At 37.4% G+C, this 23469-nt stretch overlaps 1 long non-coding RNA gene across 1 annotated transcript; it reads left to right on the forward strand.

Moving 5' to 3' along the window:
• Positions 1 to 404: 404 nt before the first annotated feature.
• Positions 405 to 16297, forward strand: LOC119624229 (uncharacterized). The gene is made up of 3 exons (XR_005240241.2): positions 405 to 464; positions 8375 to 8498; positions 15959 to 16297. It is a non-coding gene; the product is annotated as an uncharacterized lncRNA (long non-coding RNA).
• Positions 16298 to 23469: the final 7172 nt, after the last annotated feature.

The following is a 23469-nucleotide window of genomic DNA, read 5'->3' on the forward strand; positions in this document are numbered from 1 at the left end:
AGTTATCCATGTGCCCAGGAAAGAAATAACTTTTGTTGAAAAGCTTAACACAAGGATTGTATCATAAGTATCTCTATACCCCCAGTGCTTGGCACAGAGTTTAACAATAGATGTTCAATAAATGTTTGGTAAATTGTATCTAATCTAGTTCAAACTTGGGTCATTTTACTGATGGAAGAAGTGAAGCCCTTCAAAGAAAAGTGACTTTCCTCAAATTATTCAGATATTTACATGGCTAGAGCAAGAATCTAGGTCTTTTGCTCTTTTTACTATATTAGATATTCATGGAAGAGTTTGTTCTACAAGAATTGTATGATTTTGTTGGGTTGTGCATTATTTCCATTAAGGCTATGAGTTTTGTTTGTCGGAATGTTTGTTAACTTCCTTTGCATTTTTGCTTACAGAGTTAACAGAGATATGACATGAACATATATTAGAAAAATGATCCACACACAACAGAAAAAGTAAGTATAGATTATCAGCTTGTTGCCAGCAGCACCAATAATTTTTTTTGGTTACTAAATAGCCCACATAAGTTTGAGCAATATTGTCTCATTTACTAGTGGCATTTAGTTGCATAACAAATGCTTTTACTGATAGAAAATAAAAGAAGATTGAAGGAAACCACACAGTATTATCAATTATTACCCATTCTTACTTCTTCTTTCTTTACTGTAGTTTTTGGAATGGTAATTTAGTGTATTTGCTTAGCAATTTCGAGGCCTATTTTCCCATTTTATCTTTATTAGCTTTTTAGGTAGTAGGTAGGGATTCTCTTAGTGCTGTCTGCAGAAATATTGCAATCCTATGGCTACTATAATATCTTTTTTGGCAACCTTATTTTTTTCAATGCTTGATGGTCTTATTTGCTTTACACCTCAGGGTTCTCCTCAAAACTCCATTGAGGTTCTCTCTTAAGCTGTACCTCTATAGGTAATATTCCACTTGAACATATAAACTTTAATGCAATGTTTCTAAAATAAACTCATAATCTTCTTCCCTGCTCTCAAGCTTCCTCGAACAAATAAACAAACTGGCAGAGACTGTTACTTGTAGCATGTGGCTAATTTCTAGTCAGAGAATATGAACAGAACTTATGAGTATTTCTTCTATGTCTGGCCCATATCATTTTTCTGGTCAACGAACAAACAAACAAACAAGCCAAATACAACAATGAAGATTAAAAAAAAAAAAAAAGAAAGAAAGAAAACCCTTCCTAGTTTCCACTTGGCTGGAGAAGACTGTGCCAAGCTTGGAAGCCATATTGTTGAAAGTGGCAGAGCATTTTATCGACTTGAGTTCTTCAGTGACTATGGAGAAGGAGCCCTATTACTCTACTAGACTGTTTGAAGAGCAAGCAATAAACTTATACCATGTTGAGTCATTGTTTGAGTCTATTGTTACCACAGAATACTTTGATATAGAAACCTCAGTTTCTGTATCTGTGAAATGGGAATAATAACTACCTTACTTTGAGAGCTAAATGAGATAATATAAACAAAGCACTTATTTTAATTCATGACTCATAAAAGAGATATGATAAATTTTAGTCTATTCCCTTCCTTCCTTCTTCATATAAATATGAGAAATACAATCCTTTTAATTCCCTTCAGAAACTTCTGAATCCACTACCAAATATAATCCTTTTAATTCCCTTTAGAAACTTCTGAATCCACTACCCCTCTTTCTTGACAGAGAGATAGTGGTTATGAGATTGAAACTCTGTACATCTCCCAATGCTGAATGTACACACAGACATGGATCCAAATCCACATTCTCTTCCCTTTCTCCTGTTCCAATACTATTCTTTCTGCTATTTAATATTAGCCAGTATTTATTAAGTGATTAGCATATACCAGGTAATATGCAAAGCTCTGCATGGATTGTACAATTAGATCTCATGATGTAGACATTGTTTCATATCCCCATATTTCAGATTAAAGAATTGGGAGGAGAAAAATTTAGCAGTTGACTCAAAAAGCAAGTAGATCTTCAAACTCTCTCATTCTATTTTCACCTTTTATCTTCATTTAAACGTGAACATATCCCTGCAATCTTGAGAAAAACGATTCCATGAAACTTGACTTCCTTCTTCCTTATCTTCACTTTCTGTCTCAACTTCCCGACCGTCACTCTTCAAGCCCTCTGCTCTCACCACTCCAATGAAATGCCTCTATTTTCTAGTAACACATCCACTGGAGGCTTCCTGGTTTGGATTATCATTCAACCTTTCTGAAATATTTAGTTCTGTACCACTCTCTCTTCCTCAAAACACTAGAGGAGAGTTCGTTACATGCCACACTACTTTTCTAGTCACTCTTTCTCAGTCTAACTTTAGGGACTCTTTCTTCTGACAGTTCCTTGAGTGCTAGTGTCCCTCAGGGTTCTATCCCTAAATTTTTTTTTTTTTAACATTAAATATTCTGCTTATAATATCTTTTACTCCTACAGTTTCAATTGCTATATATGCTACTCATTCCTAGTCTTTTGAAAATCTCATCTACACATCTCTTTTGAATTCCGTATTCATTTCATCAATTTCAAGTTGAGATTCTAAATTTAGATCCCACATAAGCACCTCACATTTAACATATATAAAACTGTACTTATAATTTCTCCCTCTAAAATCTTTCCTTCTAACATTTCTTCCTCTGAACTCCTCTGTCTCAGGAATTTGTCTATTTGTCCAAATTAGAAATTGCACATCATCTTGGGATCTGCTTTTTCATTCATCTGCTAAATGCAGTCAAGTTCTAAGTCTTGTTAATAATGCAAAATTTTATTTCCTAAATATACTTCCTAAATGTACGTGATAGGCTTTTTTAAAAATCATCATTTACTACCAATTGCCATTATTCATGCCTTCTGTGTATCAGAAGCTGATGCAATATTATTTGCCATTCTCAGAAAATAGCATGCCCTTTCATGCTTTGAGAAATGATGTTGTCTTTTTCTTCCTTTTCTGGTTGGAAAACTCTTTCAATAATCAGCTATGTTGTCATTACCAGTGTGAATCCTGGGAAGTTTCCTGAGGTCAAGCTGGCTGCTCACCTACCCTCCCTCCTATGCTACTATAGAGTGCCCTGCACTTGGCTCATTTCTTAATATTTATAAAAAGTTTCTAACTCTTTGCCTGTTACTCTCCCCTTCTAGACTGTGGCAGCCTTGAGAAAGGAAAGGCTGTTTTTGTGACAGTGAATTAGATCCTTCCTAATTTAAAAATATATCTGCTAAAGAACCAGTTCACTGAATGGTCATTCACCAAATGATCAGATTCACCAAATTTATCAGTTTATCCCAAATAGTTGTAATAGGTAAAGTGATTAGGATGTTTAAATTTGGTCCCCAATGATGAAATATGATTTTCTGGATATTAACTTTTTAAGGTTAAACCCAACCTGAGAACCTGGCAAAAAAAATCTGTAAATGCTAAAGAATCAGTTTTATTTTTAAAATTTCTCAAGGCAAAAGCTGTTTTTCAGCTTTTTTTTTCTTTGAGGGGGTTATTTTATATGTAATGGGACTTCTTATCTACCTCAGATATAGTTTCAGTTATCTCTGAATGTCATTTCCTATTTTGGTAAACTTTATGTGTTTTCCTTATTCTTTTGCCACTTCCTCAAAGCAAACCAGCTTTCCTTTTATATCTCTAGTATTTATAGTTTAAGATTAAATTAAACTTTAATTAGGAGATTGAACTTTAAATTTAAATTCACAGGCACTAAAATAAATCAGAATTTCAGAATTTTAAATTAAAATTTAATGAAAGAAAAACTTTTAATTAAATAAAATTTAGAATTAAAATTTAAATTCATTCAAAAGAATCAGAATTAGCTTAAACCATCACATCTCACATGAAACTAAAAATGTGGGCCGGGCGCGGTGGCTCAAGCCTGTAATCCCAGCACTTTGGGAGGCCGAGACGTGCGGATCACGAGGTCAGGAGATCGAGACCATCCTGGCGAACACAGTGAAACCCTGTCTCTACTAAAAAATACAAAAAACTCGCCGGGCAAGGTGGCGGGCGCCTATAGTCCCAGCTACTCGGGAAGCTGAGGCAGGAGAATGGCGTGAACCCGGGAGGCGGAGCTTGCGGTGAGCCGAGATCGCGCCACTACACTCCAGCCTGGGTGACAGAGCGAGACTCTGTCTCAAAAAAAAAAAAAAAAAAAAAAGAAACTAAAAATGTGTTTTCTATCAAGGAACAATTAAGGTATCTTGACTTGGTTGGTAGTAATTTGCAAATGATTCTCTATGAAAGCACACACACAAAAAAGAAAAAAAAATGACCACAATGGACCAAATGAAAAAGATACAAAAAAATGGATAAAACATAAATAGATTAAAAATACTGTAAATGAAAACACATGAATGCTAAAAGGTTGACTCAATAAAAAATGACATTTTAAAAGGAATAAAAATCAATATAAATGAGTAATTTCTACGTGAAACTTAAGATTTTACTTATGACATATGTACTGTTTTATATTCAGTCATCAAATCAAAATATTTCTCTTAAAATGTATAAGATTATTTTTGTTAAGTCACTATGTTTGATGGATTGGTTTTCGGGAAATAAGCCATGGAGTGAACTGATTTTTAGTGATTTTTCCCTGCTTATTTGCCACCAGCAAATTTCCCAAACTCCCAACTTCTCCAATTTCCATAACTTCTTCTGTGAAATTGAAGTTTCTCTTCCCCCTGAGATGATCAGCAGTCTTCTTAAGTGATAGTCATTTATTCTTTTATAACTGAGGTTTCTTAAGCTGCTCTGGCTTGACCTTTTCTTCCCGCCTAGACCTGGCCCATATCTGCTCTTAGGTGTCTCAGAAATTCTTCAAATTCAGTGTTTCCAAGACTGAATGTAGGTATATTCTTCTCTTCTGGTCCCTGCCATCCCAACTCTTCAAAGTCGTTCTTCTTTAGAATTTTTTTTTTTTTTTTTGACAGAGTCTCGCTTTATTGCCCAGGCTGGAGTACATTGGTACCGTCTCAACTCATTGCAACCTCTACCTCTGAGTTCAAGAGATTCTCCTGCCTCAGCCTCTTGAGTAGCTGGGACTACAGGCACCTGCAAACATGCCCGGCTAATTTTTCTATTTTTAGTAGAGATGGGATTTCACCATATTGGTCAGGCTTGTCTCAAACTCCTGACCTCAAATGATCCACCCATCTTGGCCTCTCAAGTTCTGGGAATACAGGCCTGAGTCATAGGATTCTCTTTTTAGGATATGGCCACCATCCTTCCAGTAGCATAAGCCAGAAACAAGGAATCAACCTCTCACTAGTTATTCTAGATGTTTTCAAATGTCCATTCATTTCCATTACCCTGCTTCTAGTCCAAGGTACCATTATCTTTTGTTGAAACTCCTATTATAGTCTATTGTCTACATTTTGGAATTGTGAACATTACATTTTTAAACTTAAAAGCTTAGAACAAAGGCTGTCACCTAGTAAGCATTCACTACATGTATGAATGGACATTGTATTAGTCCATTTTCACGTTGCTGATAAAGACATACCCAAGACTGGGCAATTTACAAAGAAAATAATTTTAATGGAGAACTTACAGTTCTATGTGGTTGGGGAAGCCTCACAATCATGGCAGAAGGGAAGAAGGAGCAAGTTACATCTTACATGGATGGCAACAGGCAAAAAGAGAGAGCTTGTGTGGGAAAATTCCCATTTTTAAAACCATCAGATCTCGTGAGACCTAGTCACTATCACGAGAACAGCACAGGAAACACACACTCCTATGATTCAATCATCTCCCACTGGGTACCTCCCACAACACGTGGGAATCATGGGAGCTACAAGATGAGATTTGAGTGGGGACACAGAGCCAAACCATATCAGACATTTAATTAAAGTAGTATATTCTTTGGTCTTCTTTTATCCTCATTTAAGATTTTATTTTAAGAAATTTAAAATATATTTCTAAAATACAGATTATATTGCCCTACTCTTTGAAACCTTTCAATAGCTCCCTATTACTCCCAAAGACCTAAATTCATTATATGACCCAGATGGTTGTGCAAGCTTTGGCTTCTGAACACCTTTCCATGTTCCTGGGACACCTTTCTCCCTCTCTGGGCTCCAGCCACTGACTGTAAGGCCCTGGAATGTGCTCTGCCCCTGTTTGGCCCAGAGCTTTGTTTGTATACCTTCTAGTGCGTCCCTTCTCCTGCCTATCCCAGCACGCTGTGCCTCTTTTTCCCTCTTGCTTTTCTTCCTTTATTAAAAATAGACTTTGCTTTTTAGAGCAGCTTTAGGTTCACAGCATAATTGAGCAGAAACTACAGACAATTCCCATATATTCCCTGCCCCCATATATTCACAGCCTCTCTCACTCTTGCCTTCCTTTTAGCCTCCCATGCTAGATCTGTTTCTTTTATTAGCTCTAATAAATAAATATATTGATATTTATTTATTATTAATAGAATAATAAATATATTATTAGTTATATATAAGAGAACCATATTCTCTTCCTTCACACATTACCTTGAGATTATAATTTTTTATTGTGATTATCTGTAGCTTGTTGTCTTCTCTTCATAAAGCATAGAATCCATGAGGTCAAGGACTGTATTGACTTTTTTTCCCTGAGATCTAATCAAGTGTCCATCATATAGAAGGTCTTCAATACACATTCATCATTGTGGTTGAATGACATATATCATATAATCCTACATAGTTTCTGGGTAAAACATATCTCTATGTAATTACCATTACAACACTTCAAAGATCTAAAATAAAAATTAACCATAATTTTGCTATTTGTTTCTGTCTCAGGCGAATTTAGCATTTCACATTTATAACTATTCTGGTCCTGTAGCTCTTAAAACTTAACCACAGATATTGTATTAAGTATACACACACCGATGGAAGTAAAATTATTCTGTTCCGTGTTAAATATAATAATTTACTTCTATTTTTACTCTTTCTTATGTCTGTTTTCAAACCTGAAGTGTTTGATTTCCTTCTGCAAAAATTTGCTTACCTTATCTGAGAGGCACATACCACCACAAGGGGGCAGAGATAGACAAATATTCAGTTCTTTCGACTGCATTCTGTATCCTGAGAATATTCTTTGACAGAATAAATTTGAGCCATTATTTTTTCCATGAGTCTCGTTTTTCATTTGCCTTTCAATTTGAAATCTATAAGTACTATTATCCTCTTCATACAGTGTATGCGTTTTAAAAGATGAACAGACCTCTACTATATAAATTGTAGGCATTATATAACTTAACACTTCAGTACATTAAGTAATTTTGCAGTTATAAGAATGATATGCTAGACATTGCAGTAAATTGTTCACTGGTAATTTCATAGCTAGTTTCTACTGTCTTATCTTTAGCCTACACACACATACACACATGTACACACACACATACATAGATATGTTGGTGGGGGGGAAAGAGATTTTATTTTATTTTTGCATAATCATTCAGGGAATATTTAGGTATTTATGTCACAGAAACTAGAAATTAAACATTTGGAGAGAACAGGATTTTATTGTACAGTTTTATTATTCTATCCTTTGTGCACTAAATACATATTCATCTTTACTTTGAGTAAGAAAAGCACATGCTGAGCTATAAGTATCTATCTTAACATAGTTCTCATAAACAGCTTGGGTAGGACTTTATGTCAGCAATCTAATTACATAACTGACCTTGTTTTATTGGTTATTCTGAAATTTAGTTCTCCGTAAATATAGAGCCCATCCAATTTAGAGTTGAATTTTAAGAATGTTAACTTTAATGATAATGAGATAATTTATGTGTGAACAGATGCCTTGGTTAGAAGGAAGTTTAGAGAAGAAAGAGAGCTTTTTATTACAGAAAAACCAGTAGCAGAAAGAATGTGACTTTGATTCAGATTGGGAATCACCAAAGTTTGGTAACCACATGATAATTTCAGAGACAAATCATCTGAACTTGATGCCGGGTATTCAAGGTCATCCATAGTCTGGGCCCACACATCCTCGCTGGCCCTTTTCTCATATCTCCACCCACCCGGCATTTCATTCACCTGGACCACTTGCCTTTTGAGGAACAAGTCATACTTTTCCATGCTTCTATGTCTTGGCCCTTGCCTGCTTTCCTAATCTGGAATTACACCTCTCCACATCACCTCCGAGTTTTCTCCCAAGTAATGCAAATAACTGAGCATATTTGTCATACTCTAATTTCTTGAGCTCATGGAAAGATATTGCTAGTAGACCACAACACTTTCTCCAGTCTCACTTAAATGTAGCCTCAGTGCCCTTCTCAGTACAGCTTCTCAGAATAATTCAGACACCTACACCAATTAATTTGGTTTATGAGATATTTGCCATGTTGGTGACTTAGCCCAAATTGGTGGCTAGTTGAGTAAGACCAGGATTGGGTGTCTTTGGAGAATGTAATTTTGACTTGAATATGGTGATGCTTGTAGAACAGTGTTCCTTCCTCTGAACATGGCTACAGAAGAACAAATCAGTTAGTCTGAAGGTAAGAAAATAAAACAATTTAAAATGTCATATAATTTTATTCATCTAAGTCGAACTGAGCTATTATATTCATCCATAAGCACCACAGAAGAAGGGTCATGTTTATTTTGTTTATCACCATATCCCCAGCATTTAGCCAAGGGTCTGGAACATATCAGGTACTCAATAATATTTGCTGATTGAATGAACTAATAGTGAATAATGGCAAATATTATATTTCATGCCAGACCATCTTCTCCATTTAATGGGGTAGATTTGCACTCTAAGCTGGTGACTGCTCTGGAGAAAGGGTTCCCAGAGAAGTAGAAGGGAAAGTTTTTTTTGAAGGTCAGAACATGACCTTTTGGAGGTAGCAACAGAAAGATACCAGCAGTAAAGTTGGGAAACCTGTGAGTGCTTTGTCTAGTCTGCTTCACTTCAAAGTATCAAAGAAGCATATAATTTAAAGAGTTTGGAACAAAGATTTATTCTGAGTCAATATGGATTCTATTAAATTGTACCTAAAGTATTAGACATTGGCACTGTTCTGAGACCCAATCTTTGGGAAGATTTAGCTCACTCTTAAATTTTTGAGGGAAAATATTTGAAAATCTTCCAAGGACATTTAATGTGATTTACATTTCTAAAGGTCAGTTAAGTCCCAAGTTAATTCCTCTTATACACTAGTTTCCTAAACTGAGAATAGAAGATTGAAAACTGAAAATTTTGTTTTTCATATGACCACAGGAAGTATGAACAATTTTTAGTTTAAAAACCTGAGTTGTAGAAGCAGATGGCCTCTGGACCATTTGTCTCATTTAAAAAAATTCAACTTTTATTTTAGATACAAGGGGTACATGTGCAAGTTTGTTATGTGAGCATATTGCACTCATGTAGTGAGCATAGTACCCAATAGGTAGTTTTTCAACCCATGCCTCCCTCTGTCTCTCCCCTCTTTAGTAGTCCATCGTGTTTGTTATTCCCATGTTTATGTTCATATGCGCTCAATGTTTAGCTCTCATTTGTAAGTGAGAACATGTAGTATTTGGTTTTCTGTTCCTGCATTAGTTCGCTTAGAGTTATAGCCTTTAGCTCCATCCATGGTGCTGAAAAGGACATGATTTTGTTCCTTTTTATGGCTGCATAGTATTCCATAGTGTACATGTACCACATTGTCTTTATCCAGTCCACCATTGTTGGACACCTAGGTTGATTCTAAGTCTTTGCTATTGTAAATAGTGCATTAATGAACATATGAGTGCATGTGTCTTTTTGGCATAATGATCTATTTTACTTTGGGTATATCTCAGTAATGAGATTGCTGGGTCAAATGGTAGCTCTGTTTTAAGTTCTTTGAGAAATCTCTAAACTGCTTTCCACAATGGCTGAACTAATTTACAATCCCACCAATGGTATAAACATTCCCTTTTTCTCCACAAGCTCACTAGCATCTGTTGTTTTCTGACTTTTTGATAATAGATATTTTGACTGGTAGGAGATGGTAGTTCATTGTGGTTTTGATTTACACTTCTCTGATGATTAGTGATAATGAGCATTTTTTTCATATGTTTGTTGGCCACTTGTATGTCTTCTTTTGAGAAGTGTCTGTTCAGGTTCTTCACCCATTTTTGAAAAATGGGGTTATTTGTTTTTTAAGTTCCTATAGATTCTGGATATTAGACTGTTGTTGGATGCATAGTTTGCAAATATTTTCTCCCATTCTGTAGGCTGTTTATTCTATTGATAGTTTATTTTCCTGTTCAGAATCTCATAAGTTTAATTGGATTCCACTTGTCAATTTTTGTTTGTATTGCTATTGCTTTTGGTAACTTAACCAAAAATTATTTGCCAAGACTGCTGTTCCAAAGGTATTTCCTAGGTTTTCTTCTAGGATTTTTATAGTTTGATGTCTTACACTTAAGTCTTTAACCATCTGTAGTTAATTTTTGTATATAGTAAAAGGTAAAGGTCCAGTTTCATTCTTCTATACATGAATAGTCAGTTATTTCATCACTATTGAATAAGGAGGACTTTTCCCATTGTTTGTTTTTGTTTGCTTCACTAAAGATCAGATGGTTGTGAGTGTATGGCTTTATTTCTCAGTTTTCTATTGTGTTCCATTGGTTTACATGCCTGTTTTTGTACCAATACCATGCTATTCTGGTTATTATATCATTATAATATAGTTTGAAGTCAAGTAGTGTGATGCCTCTGGCTTTGTACATTTTGCTTAGGATTACTTTGGCTATTGGGGCATTTTTTTTTGGTTTCATATGGATTTTAGAGTAGTTTTTTCTAATTCTATCAGGAATGACATTGGTAATTTGATAAGAATAGTGTTAAATCACTAAATCTCTCTCCAGTGTTGTTTTGTGCAGTATTACCATTTTAATGACATTGATTTTTTTCAATCTATGAGCATGGAATGCTTTTCCATTTGTTTGTATCATCTCTGATTTCTTTCAGCAGTGCTTTGTAGTTCTCGTTATAGAGATATTTCACTTCCTTGCTTAGCTGTATTCCTAAGTATTTTATTTTCTTTGTGGTTATTGTAAATGTGATCATGTTTTTGATTTGACTTTCCACCTGAACATTATTGGTGTATAGATATGTTACATAGATTTTTGTACTCTGAATTGTACTAATATAATTTACCAGTTCGAGTAGCCTTTTGGCAGAATCTTTGGGGTTTTCTAGATATAGAATCATACCATCAATGAAGAGAGATAGTTGACTTTTTCTTTTCCTATTGAATGCCTTTTATTTCTCTCTCTTGCCTGATTGCTCTGGCTACAACTTCCTGTCTCATTTGTTAATACATTAAGGAAAAGGTAACTAAATACTTCAGAGAAAAGTAATATCATATATTAGCAAATTCCTTAGATTTTGTCTCTTCCAGAACTGTCAAACAGAACTTTTGCCATGATGACAATATTCTGTATTTGTTTTATCCAATATAATAGCCACTGGCCACACATGGCCACTGGGCACTGGAAATCTGACTAGTACAATAGAAGCACCGAAGTTTTAAATATTGTTTAAAATAAGTAATTAAAATTTATATTTAAATAACCACAGGTTTTAGTGGCTACTGTATTAGAGTGCATGTCCAGAAGAATATATGCTTAATTAAAATTAAAAATAAATTTTAGAAGTAAAATTTAAAAAACTAAAATTATAATTTTTGAGATAAGCTATTGATAATGTCAACAAATAAGACATCAGACTGAAAGCGGAAAAAGAAACTCAAGAATTGTAGTATGGGAATTTTAAAAAGCAGCAGGCTTAGCACTTACCATGTGTTAGACCCTGTGCTAGACCCATTCACATTTATCATCTCAGTGAATGCTCATAACAACTCTGCAAGTAAATATTTTATCTCCACTTTATAGGCAAGAAGTCAGATATTACAATTTCCTCACTGAAAAAACTTAAACCCATCTGGTTTCAAAAGCCAGACTGTACAATTTGAGTGAGCAGAAGAAAAATATCCAGATATAATTATGAATGTGCATCTTATGAGAGGTGAGGTCAGGCCTGGAATGAGTGTCACATCCAAATATTGCTCAGAAATTTCTTAAAGTCCTCATTGCTGAGTCTAGGTTTGGTTTCTGATGATGTAACAGTCCTGAAGCTGAAGGTGGGCTCAGGTGGTCCAAATTGGGTAGAAGAAGGTGAGGCTGGGGACCAGCCAACTGAAAGAGAGCACCGATGTTCTGGGTGACCATCACTCTTGTAGAACATTGCCTTTCAGGTACCTGAGCAACAATTGCTAGCCTTGCTGTTTTCATTAGAGGTGCTGACTTATGACAGCATTCTCAGCTATAATTTTATGGTTGAGTACTTTGATGCTATTTTTCTCTCCAGTAATGCTCTGTGACCTGATTTTCTTCTCATTTGTCAGATAGCTTATGTGATGTGGCTTTCACTTGGTAATTGCAATTCGGGGGCATTTCCCTGCAGTAATGTGTCAAGAAACAGCTTCTGTAACACCAGAAAGCATGCTTCCTTATCATGAGAAGAGTGGAGATGTGCCTCCATGTGTTGACTGTGTCATTAAATCTAATGCTTCTGGATGCATATGTCTAGCTGAGCACCTAAATAACGTGTATTCTACATCCTTAGAATAAAAGGGTATCAGCATTTTTCCTGCTGGTCTTTGTAATTCATGCCACAAAAGAATGATACTTTGCTACCTCAACTATTAAATGAAGGCGTCTGCTTAAAGAAGACTGAATATCTTGGTTTAAGAACTTGACTTTCCCAATGATTGAAATGAATTCGATAGGAATGATGGCCCGGGTATCTATAGTGGGCTAGTCTTGTGTCTTTTAGAACTAGAAATACAATACCAGAACTCTTTGATAAAGATTCGGATTCTGAGATGAAGCAATCTGATCCAGGCAGTTTAGGACTGGGGCTAAGTCTCATTTAAAAATGGGGCCATGAGTGGTCAGAGGTATCTGTGGAAGCCAAATATGAGTCTGTTGCAAGATGGGGAATCCTTTAACAGATTAACAGTCCATGGAATTAGTGGTCTAGGAGGCAGCAGGCTAGCCAGAAATGGGATATGAAAGGGATTTCTGAAGTGCAGATAAAATCGTGCTTCAATCTTCACAATCTTCAGGGCCAAAGTAGGAGGGGAGCTGGAGAAGGAACACAGAATCAGAAACAAGATTGTTACAAGGTGGTTAGGGAGCAAATTGCTTGAATTGCAGCCCGCTTACATTTGAGCAAATGTGCTTACTGGAGCTGGGGGCTTGTTCTTAAAAGAGCCAGTTCCGTAGGACAGGTAACTTGCCAAAGTCTAGATCGACTTCAGCGCCGGGAGGTATAAATACATTTTGCAAAATCCAAATGTTCAAGCTGAAAGAGAGCCCAGTTCCTAAGAAATGATTTTTTTATTTGATATTCTTAAGTATCAACCGTATATTAGACAATATGTAGCCTTAGAGAGTTGCATGAAATTTCTGTAAGCACCATACAATTGCTGGATGTCTCCTGCAAAAATAAGAAGAAATTCAGCCGAAAACCTTTTTCTCTTCCTCTTTCCCCTTTATAAAGAAGGCTAATAGATCTCTCATTTTTCAAAATGTATCTCAGCTTCGGAATGGAGAAGTGGAAATGTGTTTTTTCTATTTGAAAGGAAGGTTATCTAAACACTGTAGTGTGTGATTCTGTTACAGCTTGCTTGATTTACACTCTGAGTGTACCTAAAACTCTCAATTCTACTTCACATGTGGTAAAAGGTCAAATTCAGTCTTGTTCTACCTTCCAAACATTTACACTCCCTGTCCACCTTATAGGGGAAGACAGACTATTATTAGCCTGTGGAAAAGGCATACTGGGATTCATGTCATATAGAGAGAATATTTATTTTTCTCTTATTTTGCCAAGCCGATGGTGGTGGTGTCTGCAGTACACAGCTGACATGGAGCTGAAACTAGATGTGGTCCTGTGATAGGCAGGACAAGAAGCAGAAAGGCTGCTCTTCTGCTGGCCATAAATATCAGCTCACATTTCTCTTTCTCCTTCTCTATAAAGTTCTTTATACATGTATACAGGCCTGTCAACATATGCAAAGACATGTCAAACACATTAATGGATTGTGAGTTAATTCAAATCCAGTCGTTCTTTCAATATACGTAAATGTTGGGCACATTATTTGAGCAAGTGCTGCCCATATGAATTGTCTCTAGACATTCATTTATTGTTGTTTTTTTTTTTCCCTGCTGTATTTTTCTGTTCCTTCTTAGTTTAAGCAGATAACTTTTGTTTTTTGCTTCAAAGACATTTGCAGAATGGAAGGTAGAAATTTTTTGAAAGCAACCTTTCTGCTTTTTCGAAAAGACTATACTCACTGCAAGTGGAGAAGCGAGAATAGGAATGTCATCTTCAGGGTCACCAAGGAAGATTGGAGAGGCCTCGGACTGGGGTGGGGGCAGAGACTGCTGGGCCCACAAGTAGAATAGCCCTGCCCTGTTTCCTTGGCAGCATCTTTGGGCAATGGTAACCTAGAAGTAACATCCAGAGAGGCTGCTCTCAAGCCATGGAATTCCCACTCCCAGAAAACATTCTCAGACTCCAAGCATAGAACAGAGCTGACAGGTGCTAGGAAAGAAAATGTGAGAATGGAAAATGGGCTTCTCTGAAGAAACCAGTGAGAACCACGAACAGGATGGACCTCTGTAGTGCAGTGCTTTAGGACAGAATAAGACATACCACTCAGATTGTTCATGGCACTAAGTAAATGGGAGGGGTGGAGCCCAGTAATCACTGGGATTAAAACTCTCTCCAGATTGGTGGGATTTAGATTTAAACTGATTAAGCAGGGATTAGATTTAAGTTAATTTTGAAAAAAAAAAACAAAAAACAGTGCCTTATTTCTTGCACATCTGGATTGGTGGATTAAGTTTATCTGCTGTCATTATAGCAAGGAACACGAATATTAAACAAGTTATTACCGTTGTGAATTGACCTATGAAGGAATAATTGTGGGTATTTTGGAAGCAGAACTGTGGGGCCTAATTAAAAGTATATTTATGGGTAGGATGGATGGGGAGGAAATTATTCTCTGAATGAATAACATTTTAGCTGTTATCTATAGGATGAATTAAAGTTAGTTAGCTCAGTTAAAATTAAAGGGTGATCCAGGCAATGAACAGTGTGTGGAAATGTCCTGAGGTGGATAAGAGCTTGGGCTAGTCAGTGTGGCCAAGACATGAGAGCGAGGGGATAAATGGCTGGTGCAGAAGCAAAGAGGAGATAGGGTTCAGGTCACGCCGAGCCTACCAGCTCACGTTAAACAATGATCATAAGTGATGGAGAAAACCATGAAAGAATTTTAAGTAGGGAGTGAAATAAGATTTGAGATTTCCTAAGATTAACTTTGCTTGCAGTTTAGAGAATAAATTAGACAAGTGACAAAGAGGATTGGGAGGACGAGCTAGTAGGTCTTGTGATTATAATGGATTGAACAAGCTTGTGGCAGGAAGGATGGTGAGAAGAGATTTTGGACAATCACATCAATGGACCCTGATGATTAATGTTGTGGTGAGGGGTGTGAGATAGAGAGGGAAAAGTGAGGATGCTTTATAAACTTCTTGCATAAGCAATAAGATAGAGGAAGTGAAATTATGGATCAAGAAACACTAGTGGAAGAACACATTTTGGGTTTGGTTTTGACCACAATGAGCTTGATCTGCTTGGGAGACATTTAAGCTTTTACATGTATGTTGTGAGAGCTACACTATTGGACATAATAATAATAATTCATTTTTATACTAAAAGTACTTGTAAGGAGTACTGTGATACTAATAATTTAAAGGTAGATGATTTTATTTCATTAGATATATTAAAAAGACATTTTAAAAAGGAATTAAAATGGACATGAACCGATATTTTTGACAAAGTTAACAACTTTGACCTAGAAACTGGCCAAAGGTAAATGTTGACGTGAATAAAATTTCTTCTAATTTCCAGATGAAAACAAGAAGCTGTTGGAAGACACATTCTGAACTGGCTAGCACAACACTCTGAAACTGGAGGATATCAACTGATAAGATATTAAGTTCTCCCTTAGTTTCAAATACACTGGGTTCATAAATTATTAACATAAACAATGGATGTTCCATCAAGTTACCGTGAAGACAGCTGGGTCTGCACACCTCCACAAGTGTCGACCCCTCCAAGCACATCCTCCACCTGGAACTGTGAACTGAATGGATATATGTTGGTCAGAAAGGTCTTTACATCTTTGAATTGTAATGATCATGATTAGTTGCTGAGTTTGCCACCTCCCTACCTCCCTGCCTTCTACCTTCCAAGAATTATCATTATAAAAATAGCCATTTGGTTTATGGCATAAGCTTTATCACAAAGCTTGACCCAGACTGAAGAATCCAGGAAATTTCTAGCCAGCCTTTTTCATGTGCAGGATTATGGTAGAGGCTTAGCATTTATCAAACTATAGCTTTTCCCCAAAGGAAAGGGGAACGGGAATAGACTAGCTGCTTCAGTAGGCAAAACAGGTAGATAACAAATAAGAGATTATTGGCAGTTTATCAGGGTCTCTTTGCTAAAACTCCTTGTCAAATGGCTAAGGAAAGACATTGAGAGGAGGCAGGTGTGGGTGCCTTGAGAGCCCGTGAGATCTGTGCTCTTGAAGCATTTTGTACTTTTCTTAATGATGCTTATCTTACTCTACCTTGTAGTATAATTAAAAGGCAAGTTTTCTTCTTCTGAGGTGGCAAGTATAAATTTCAAATAGCAGACAGAAAAGAGTTAAAGGGCTTCTATGTGCCTATCCCAGCCAGCAGCATTTTGTCACGATCTGATTGCAAGGCTGGTTGCAACAGTTGGGAAGCATTTGGCCAGGGGGACAGTTCAAAATGGAAACAAGAAAAGAGTATAGAGAAGGAAGCCTATTGTTCCCAGCAGTATGGTCTTCTTTATGGCCTTGGGCCTGGCAGCTCTTCTTTCCAATATAACACCAGTGGAGCAAAAGGCCTCAAATTGGGGGTAATGGGTAATAAAGTTCAGTCAGGGGGCAGTTCAGATCTGTCAGGATGCAAATGTGTAACAAGCTTTGTGATCCAGAAAGTGATGCAGAGACTAGACTGCTTCATAAGTATTGTCAGGAATGTTCTGGACGAACAATGTGCTGGTGACAATGGGAGCCATAGATTAGATAACTTGGTTGGGTATATCTACTCCATGGATTGTTGTGAGGATGGACTGAGACAGTATGCCTGGGATGGTTGGTTCATTGTAAATGCTCAGTAAGTGTTAGCTGTTACCATGATAAGTCAGGCTCATTACCAGGGCCAGAGATGAGATATATCTGGCAAGATAATTTAAACTAGCTGTATGTAGGACAGTACACATTTATTATGCTCAGGCACTTTCCTAGGCATTTTACATATCTACATATCTCCCTTCACTCCTCTATCAAGTATATGCAGCATTGTCAACATATCCACATACTAGAGGGAGAAATTACAGACTCAGAGAAGTTAAAATGATTTGCTCGAGGATACACAGCTTGTCAGTGCTGGAGCCAGCTTTAGAAGTCTTTCTGATTATGTGCTTTTTTCCAAGGGCTAGTGTTTTTTACAGTACTAAGAGATCTGTGTTAGAGAGAAATGAGTTAGAAGGAAGTGGTCTGAACTTTGGAACATAAGGAGAGAGAAATATAAAAATATAAGTGCAGGGGCCCCTCTTCAGTGCCCCTAGGACACTGTGTGCTTCCATAGCTCATTCCATACTGCGTTATACTTATGGATTTATTTGGATGGCCTTGTCTAGACTGTATACATCTCAAGAGTAAGGAGATAGCTTTCTATCCCCAGTGCCTTGTACAGTGCCTGGCACTTAGTGGGTGCTTATATATGTTGAATGAACTAATTTATTAAACCAAGCCCATAATTGTATGGTATAGCACGCAAACAAAACACGAGTTGAATTAATGACATTGCAGCAGAGATCTTTGTACAACAAAGTAGCCTGTACTATAAAAAAATTCAGTTTGGGTCAACCAGTTAAACAGAGTGATATACACAGTAACTTGAATGCAGATCCAATTATGCTCATCTTTGTAGTCCCCAAATTCTCAGAACAATTTTACATTGTAGACATTCACAATTTTTAAAATTCATTCATAAAACTAACTTAACAGTTTAAAATAATGTATGATATTCATATCTTGGTAGGAATTAATATTTCCATAGTGGTTGAAATTTAACATCTTTAAATCTGAATATAGGAAATGTATATGCCATTTGTCATTTCAAGGTTCAAATTCACCTCAAAACCAAATCTAGGCTCTAGATAAAAAGTGAAAAATGGGAAAAAATTCTAGGCCAAATATTTAGATATTGGAGGAATATTTTGCATGATGCAGAAACAGCCTAAAGTATAATATTTTATTTTTAAACCTCAAGCTCAGTCCTACTATGAACATTACATCTACCTTTGCAAATGGGCACAGCCAGCTACCCAGCATTCCTCTGATAACCTCAATTAGTTTAGATTTGAAAATACAAATTGAAACAAGAAAGAAAGCACTTGAGATGCTGGGAAATGGTTTTGATAATACTAAGACTCTGGTGCTTTTATTGTGCTGGTAAAAAATAATAATAGGGTCAAGCAATTGAAAGCTCATTGAGATGAAAACAACCAGGAGCGGGAAGGAGGAGACAGGGGTGAAGGAAGCTGGGAGGTTAGTATCAACTTCCATCTAATTTAGGATTTGGATTAAAAAGCAAAGAAGCTCAAACCTGCTTAAATCATGCTGCCATCTGTGGTTCTGATGTGGCATTTGGAAGAGTAAAAACACATGCTGGAAAATTACCAAGACAAAGAAAAATTCTGGAATCTCAGTACAGGATTTTCCTTTGTGGCTAAAAGGCTGAGTTGCTTTGGAAACATTTGGATTCCTTTTCTGCCTCATCTGTGCTGCAAAGGATCTCTTTTTAAGCTTAGATTTTGCCTTCTATATCAGAAGGAACCTCTGTGGATTAATCAGACATCATTTTCCAGGCTTGTCGAGAAGTTACATCATTAAGGAATATAAATACTGGTAGTCATTGATTATCTAACAAGGGAAATTTAAAAAGTCTTGTTTAAGTGGTGTATTATTTAATGAGCTGTCAAGTGTTCTCTTTAGCCCCAGTTTCCATGGAAATTATTTAATTCCAAGAAAGAGTTCAAAGCATTGAGATAGACCGCATGTTTTCAGAGCATCTATGCAGAGAAGCAAAGCAAGAAAGATCTGCATCTTTGAATAGAACAACATTTTTTGTGTTACATGCACATCTTCATTTACACCTTAAAAAAGGTTTCCAGAAAGTTGGCTAAAAATGAAAGGCAATTTTAATTAAAAGACTAATTTTGTATTTTCTATATACATGATTCTATCATGAATCAAAGTGGACGTATTTTTTAGACATCAAAGGGAAATTATGTGGTCTGGGCACGGTGGCTCACGCCTGTAATCCCAGCACTTTAGGAGGCTGAGGCGGACGGATCACGAGGTCAGGAGATCGAGAGCATCCTGGCTAACACGGTGAAACCCTGCCTCTCCAAAAAAAAAAAAAAAAAAAAAAAAATTAGCCGGGCGTGGTGGTGGGCACCTGTAGTCCCAGCTACCAGGGAGGCTGAGGCAGGAGAATGGCGTGAACCTGGGAGGCGCAGCTTGCAGTGAGCGGAGATCACGCAACTGCACTCCAGCCTGCGTGACAGAGGGAGACTCTGTCTCAAAAAAAAAAAAGGGAAATTATGTGATGCAAAAATATAATGCAATACTAATTTCTGTGAACTCCCTGGATTATAAGAAGAGTTTCTTTCAATTCAAAGGAGTTAAAAAAAATTCTTTCTGGACCAGGCTAGTGGCTGCAGGTATGGTTTAGAATGTGACAGATATCAAGGAAAGTATAATGCCCTCAACTCACAAACAGTTTAATACCTTTCCTGTGCCACCTGCAATCAATGTTTACTATATTCAATATCACCCCATTTAGTTACCATCTCTCAATGGCAGCAGTGCTGAGCCTCTTGGTGAGGGAAAATAAGTTGGACTTCAGAGTCAGAAGTGCTGGGTTCCATAACTGACATTGTTTCTTATTAGTTAGGATGTGGTTGGTAAGTTACTAAATATCTCCAAACCTCAGTTTTCTCATTTGTAGAACAAGAACAGCATTGGCTATCACAAAGTTGTAAAAATGAAATAAGATACTTAGCAATGCTAGCTCCATTCACTGTTTTCCAACAGATAGTTGAACATACTATCCTTTACAAAATAGCACTGTCATAATACAAAGACCTCTTTATATTTGTTGCCCAAATGAAATCAAATTCTATTTTCCCTCTTTTTATTCTTTTCAGTAACAGCACACGGATTTTCTTTTGGGGGATAACTGCCTACTGTTATCATTTGAGGTGGATCCAGGCCTAAGAACACTGCGTAGTTCCCCTGGCCACAGTGTTTGGTGCAGGTGACCCAATTTGGTCTTTCAGCTGGGGCTGCAGGCAGGCAGGACGGCGTAGGCCTAGAGTCTTTCTCCACTGAGGAGCCTGACCATGAAGCCCATGGAGGAAAGAAAAGCTAAAACATCATGGGTCTTAACTTTTTGTGGGCTATTGGAGCCTGCATGTGCAAAGTTAAGTCCATTATGTTCTGGACTTTTCATTATATGAGCCAAGAAATTACCTTTTTTGCTTTAGCAAGTTTGAATTGGTTTCTAACAATTCCAATGGGAAGGTTTTTGATTAACACTTCCAAAGATGTAGATCAACTTGGGGGTTGGGGTAAAATTTAAATCTGGGGTAAGATTGGTTTTTATTTGCAACCTTTTAATGTAGATGTTCCATGCATTGTGTTATTTCTTTAATGCATTTAGGGCAAAATAATCTAGGCTATTATCTTATTTTTGTATTGGAGTTACAATCGAAGAAGCACAGTAGGGTCTTGCATCATAAGGATAGAAACAGTACAGAAATTTTATATGAAGCATGTACAAAATAATTCTGCATCTACGGCAGAAGAAAGCACCCTAGCTGTGTGGGTGTGGCATGAATTAGAATGTGACGACTGTGTAATTCCATCATGAACTTGCTGAACAATTCTGGCAGTCCATATTGGAAATTTCCCTCCCAGACTGGCAGGGGTAGACAGAGGTAAAGAGGGTAGATCACAGTAGAATCGGGACAACAAATTAATGTAATTTGTTATCCTATGGGTTCTATAATACAAATTAATAACGTGGAAACACTTAAATGTATTCTTGTGAGATAGTGACCTCTTGAAGGATAGAAGACAACTGGAGAAACATCCTGTAATCTTAAGTGTCCACAGAGTGCATGAGGGGAGAGAAAAGACCTCCAGACTCACAGAGTCCCGAGTCTGGTTTAGCCTCTTCAAAACTTGTGTGATCTGGAGCCCACTGATCAATACAGGGTCATGACACTGCTACCTGACATCAGTGTGGGAAATGCAGAACGGATCATTATTTTATTGCCTTTAAAAGACAATGAACAAAGTTGAAAGTGAAGTTCTAATATACATAAAAGTCTGCTCCTATCATGGTCCCCAGAAATCTTCCTGGGCTAAACCCCCATGGTCATCTCATTCCTCAGTCTTTATTTGACAAGTTATCACTCTTTGAAACACTCCACTTCATGGCCCAGATGCTGCCCTTGCTAGATGTTTGCTTTCCTTTACTGGATACTCCTTTTCAGTCTCTTTGCTGGTTCTTCCTTATCTTTTCAAAACCTAAAAGCTAGAGATGCCTCAAGGCTGAGTCTTCTTTTCTTTTTAATCCAGTGTGTCTCCTCAAGGGCAATTCTGCTCAGATCAATGGCTTTCTATACTGTCTGTATTCCAGTGACACCCCAATTTATATCTCTTGGTGGAATTTCCACCTGAAACTGGGGGTCCTTGTTTCCAGCTGCCCACCTGACTTCTGCCCTGAGATGTCTAATAGGCCCATTAAGCTTACCGTGTTCAAAGCTGAGCTCCTGATATTTTCCTGCAAGCCTGTTCTTCCTGAAACTTTCTTGCTAGTTAATGTCCTCTTAATTTTTTTTAGCTGCCCAGTCCAAAATGTTGCTGTCATTATTGACTCCTGCCTTTCTCTCCTGTATTGAATTAAATCAATCCTACCAATTCTTGGAAATGTATCCAGAATTTGACCACTCGTCACGACATTCATTGCTCCCATCCTGGCCCAAACCACCATCATCACTCACCTTGGATTATTAAAATGGCTTTCTGGCTTCCATTCAGATCCTGCTTTTGTCCTTCCTAACACCACATAGCCAGAATGGTCTGATGTAAGTCAGGTCTTGTCTCTTCTTGACTCAAAACTCACCAATGGCTCCCAACTCAGAGTAAAAGTTGACTTTACATGATCTGACCCAGTTACATCTCAAAAATCATCTCCTTTCTGGTTGCCATGTTGTTCATCCTACTCCAGCTGCACTGGCCTCGTCACTATTCCTTTAATAGGGCAGGCATATTTCTGCCTCAGGACCTTTGTATATTCTGTTTCTGTTGCCTGGAATGTTCTTTTCTCAGATATTCATTCACAGGGGAGATCCTTCAACAACCTCAGATTTTTACTAAAAAGTGGCCCTTGTGAGGTCTTCCCTGGCCACTCTAACATTTCATGACCTTACACAGTCCTTCATAGCCCCTTTCTCTTATGCAGGTACTTTTTTTCCTTGAAGATAACTAATTTTGAATTCCAAAAGAATTCTAGGCGCCAGCAGGATATTGGAGAAATAAGGTCCCTCGTAACAGATATTCCTGTTGGTGGATTTGCTGGTGTAAAGGCATGATCACCATCTAATGACTTGGCCATGTACTAATAGCCCTGTTCACCATCTGCAGGGTGTGGGTAGGGGTCTTTAGACCCAGAAAGCCTGGCCCATGGCACGTAGAGGGCTTGGCTACCCTGTTAGTGTGCTGAGGCTGCTGCACAAAAGTACCACAAACTGGGTGGTTTAAACAACAGAAATTTGTTGTCTCATGCTTTAGGTGGCTAGAAATGTAAGGTCAGGGTGTTGGCAGGTTGATTCCTTCTGAAGGCTGAGGAAGAATCTAGCTTCTGGTGTTTTGCTGGTGACCTTTGGCATTCTTTGGCTTGTAGAAGCATCACCCATCTCTGCCTTCATCTTCACATGGCATTCTCCCTGTGTGTGTGTTTCCAAATATCTCCTTTTTATAAGGCCGTGAGTCATATTGGATTGGGGACTCACTCCATTGTAGTATGACCTCATTTTAACTAGTTACATCTGCAACCACCAAGTTTTCAAATAAGGTCACATTCTGAGGTACTGGGGGTTAGGACTGCAACATATGAATTTTGGGAGGGACACAATTTAACCCATGACAGCTGCTGCCTTCACATCTCCACAGGGATGTCCAAGTGTTCCTGCAGGGGAACAAACGAAGAACAGCAGGAGGAGCTATATGGAGCATAGAGATTGACTTA

The sequence above is a fragment of the Chlorocebus sabaeus genome, chromosome 20 (genome assembly GCF_047675955.1).
Source record: "Chlorocebus sabaeus isolate Y175 chromosome 20, mChlSab1.0.hap1, whole genome shotgun sequence".
Lineage (NCBI taxonomy): Eukaryota > Metazoa > Chordata > Mammalia > Primates > Cercopithecidae > Chlorocebus > Chlorocebus sabaeus.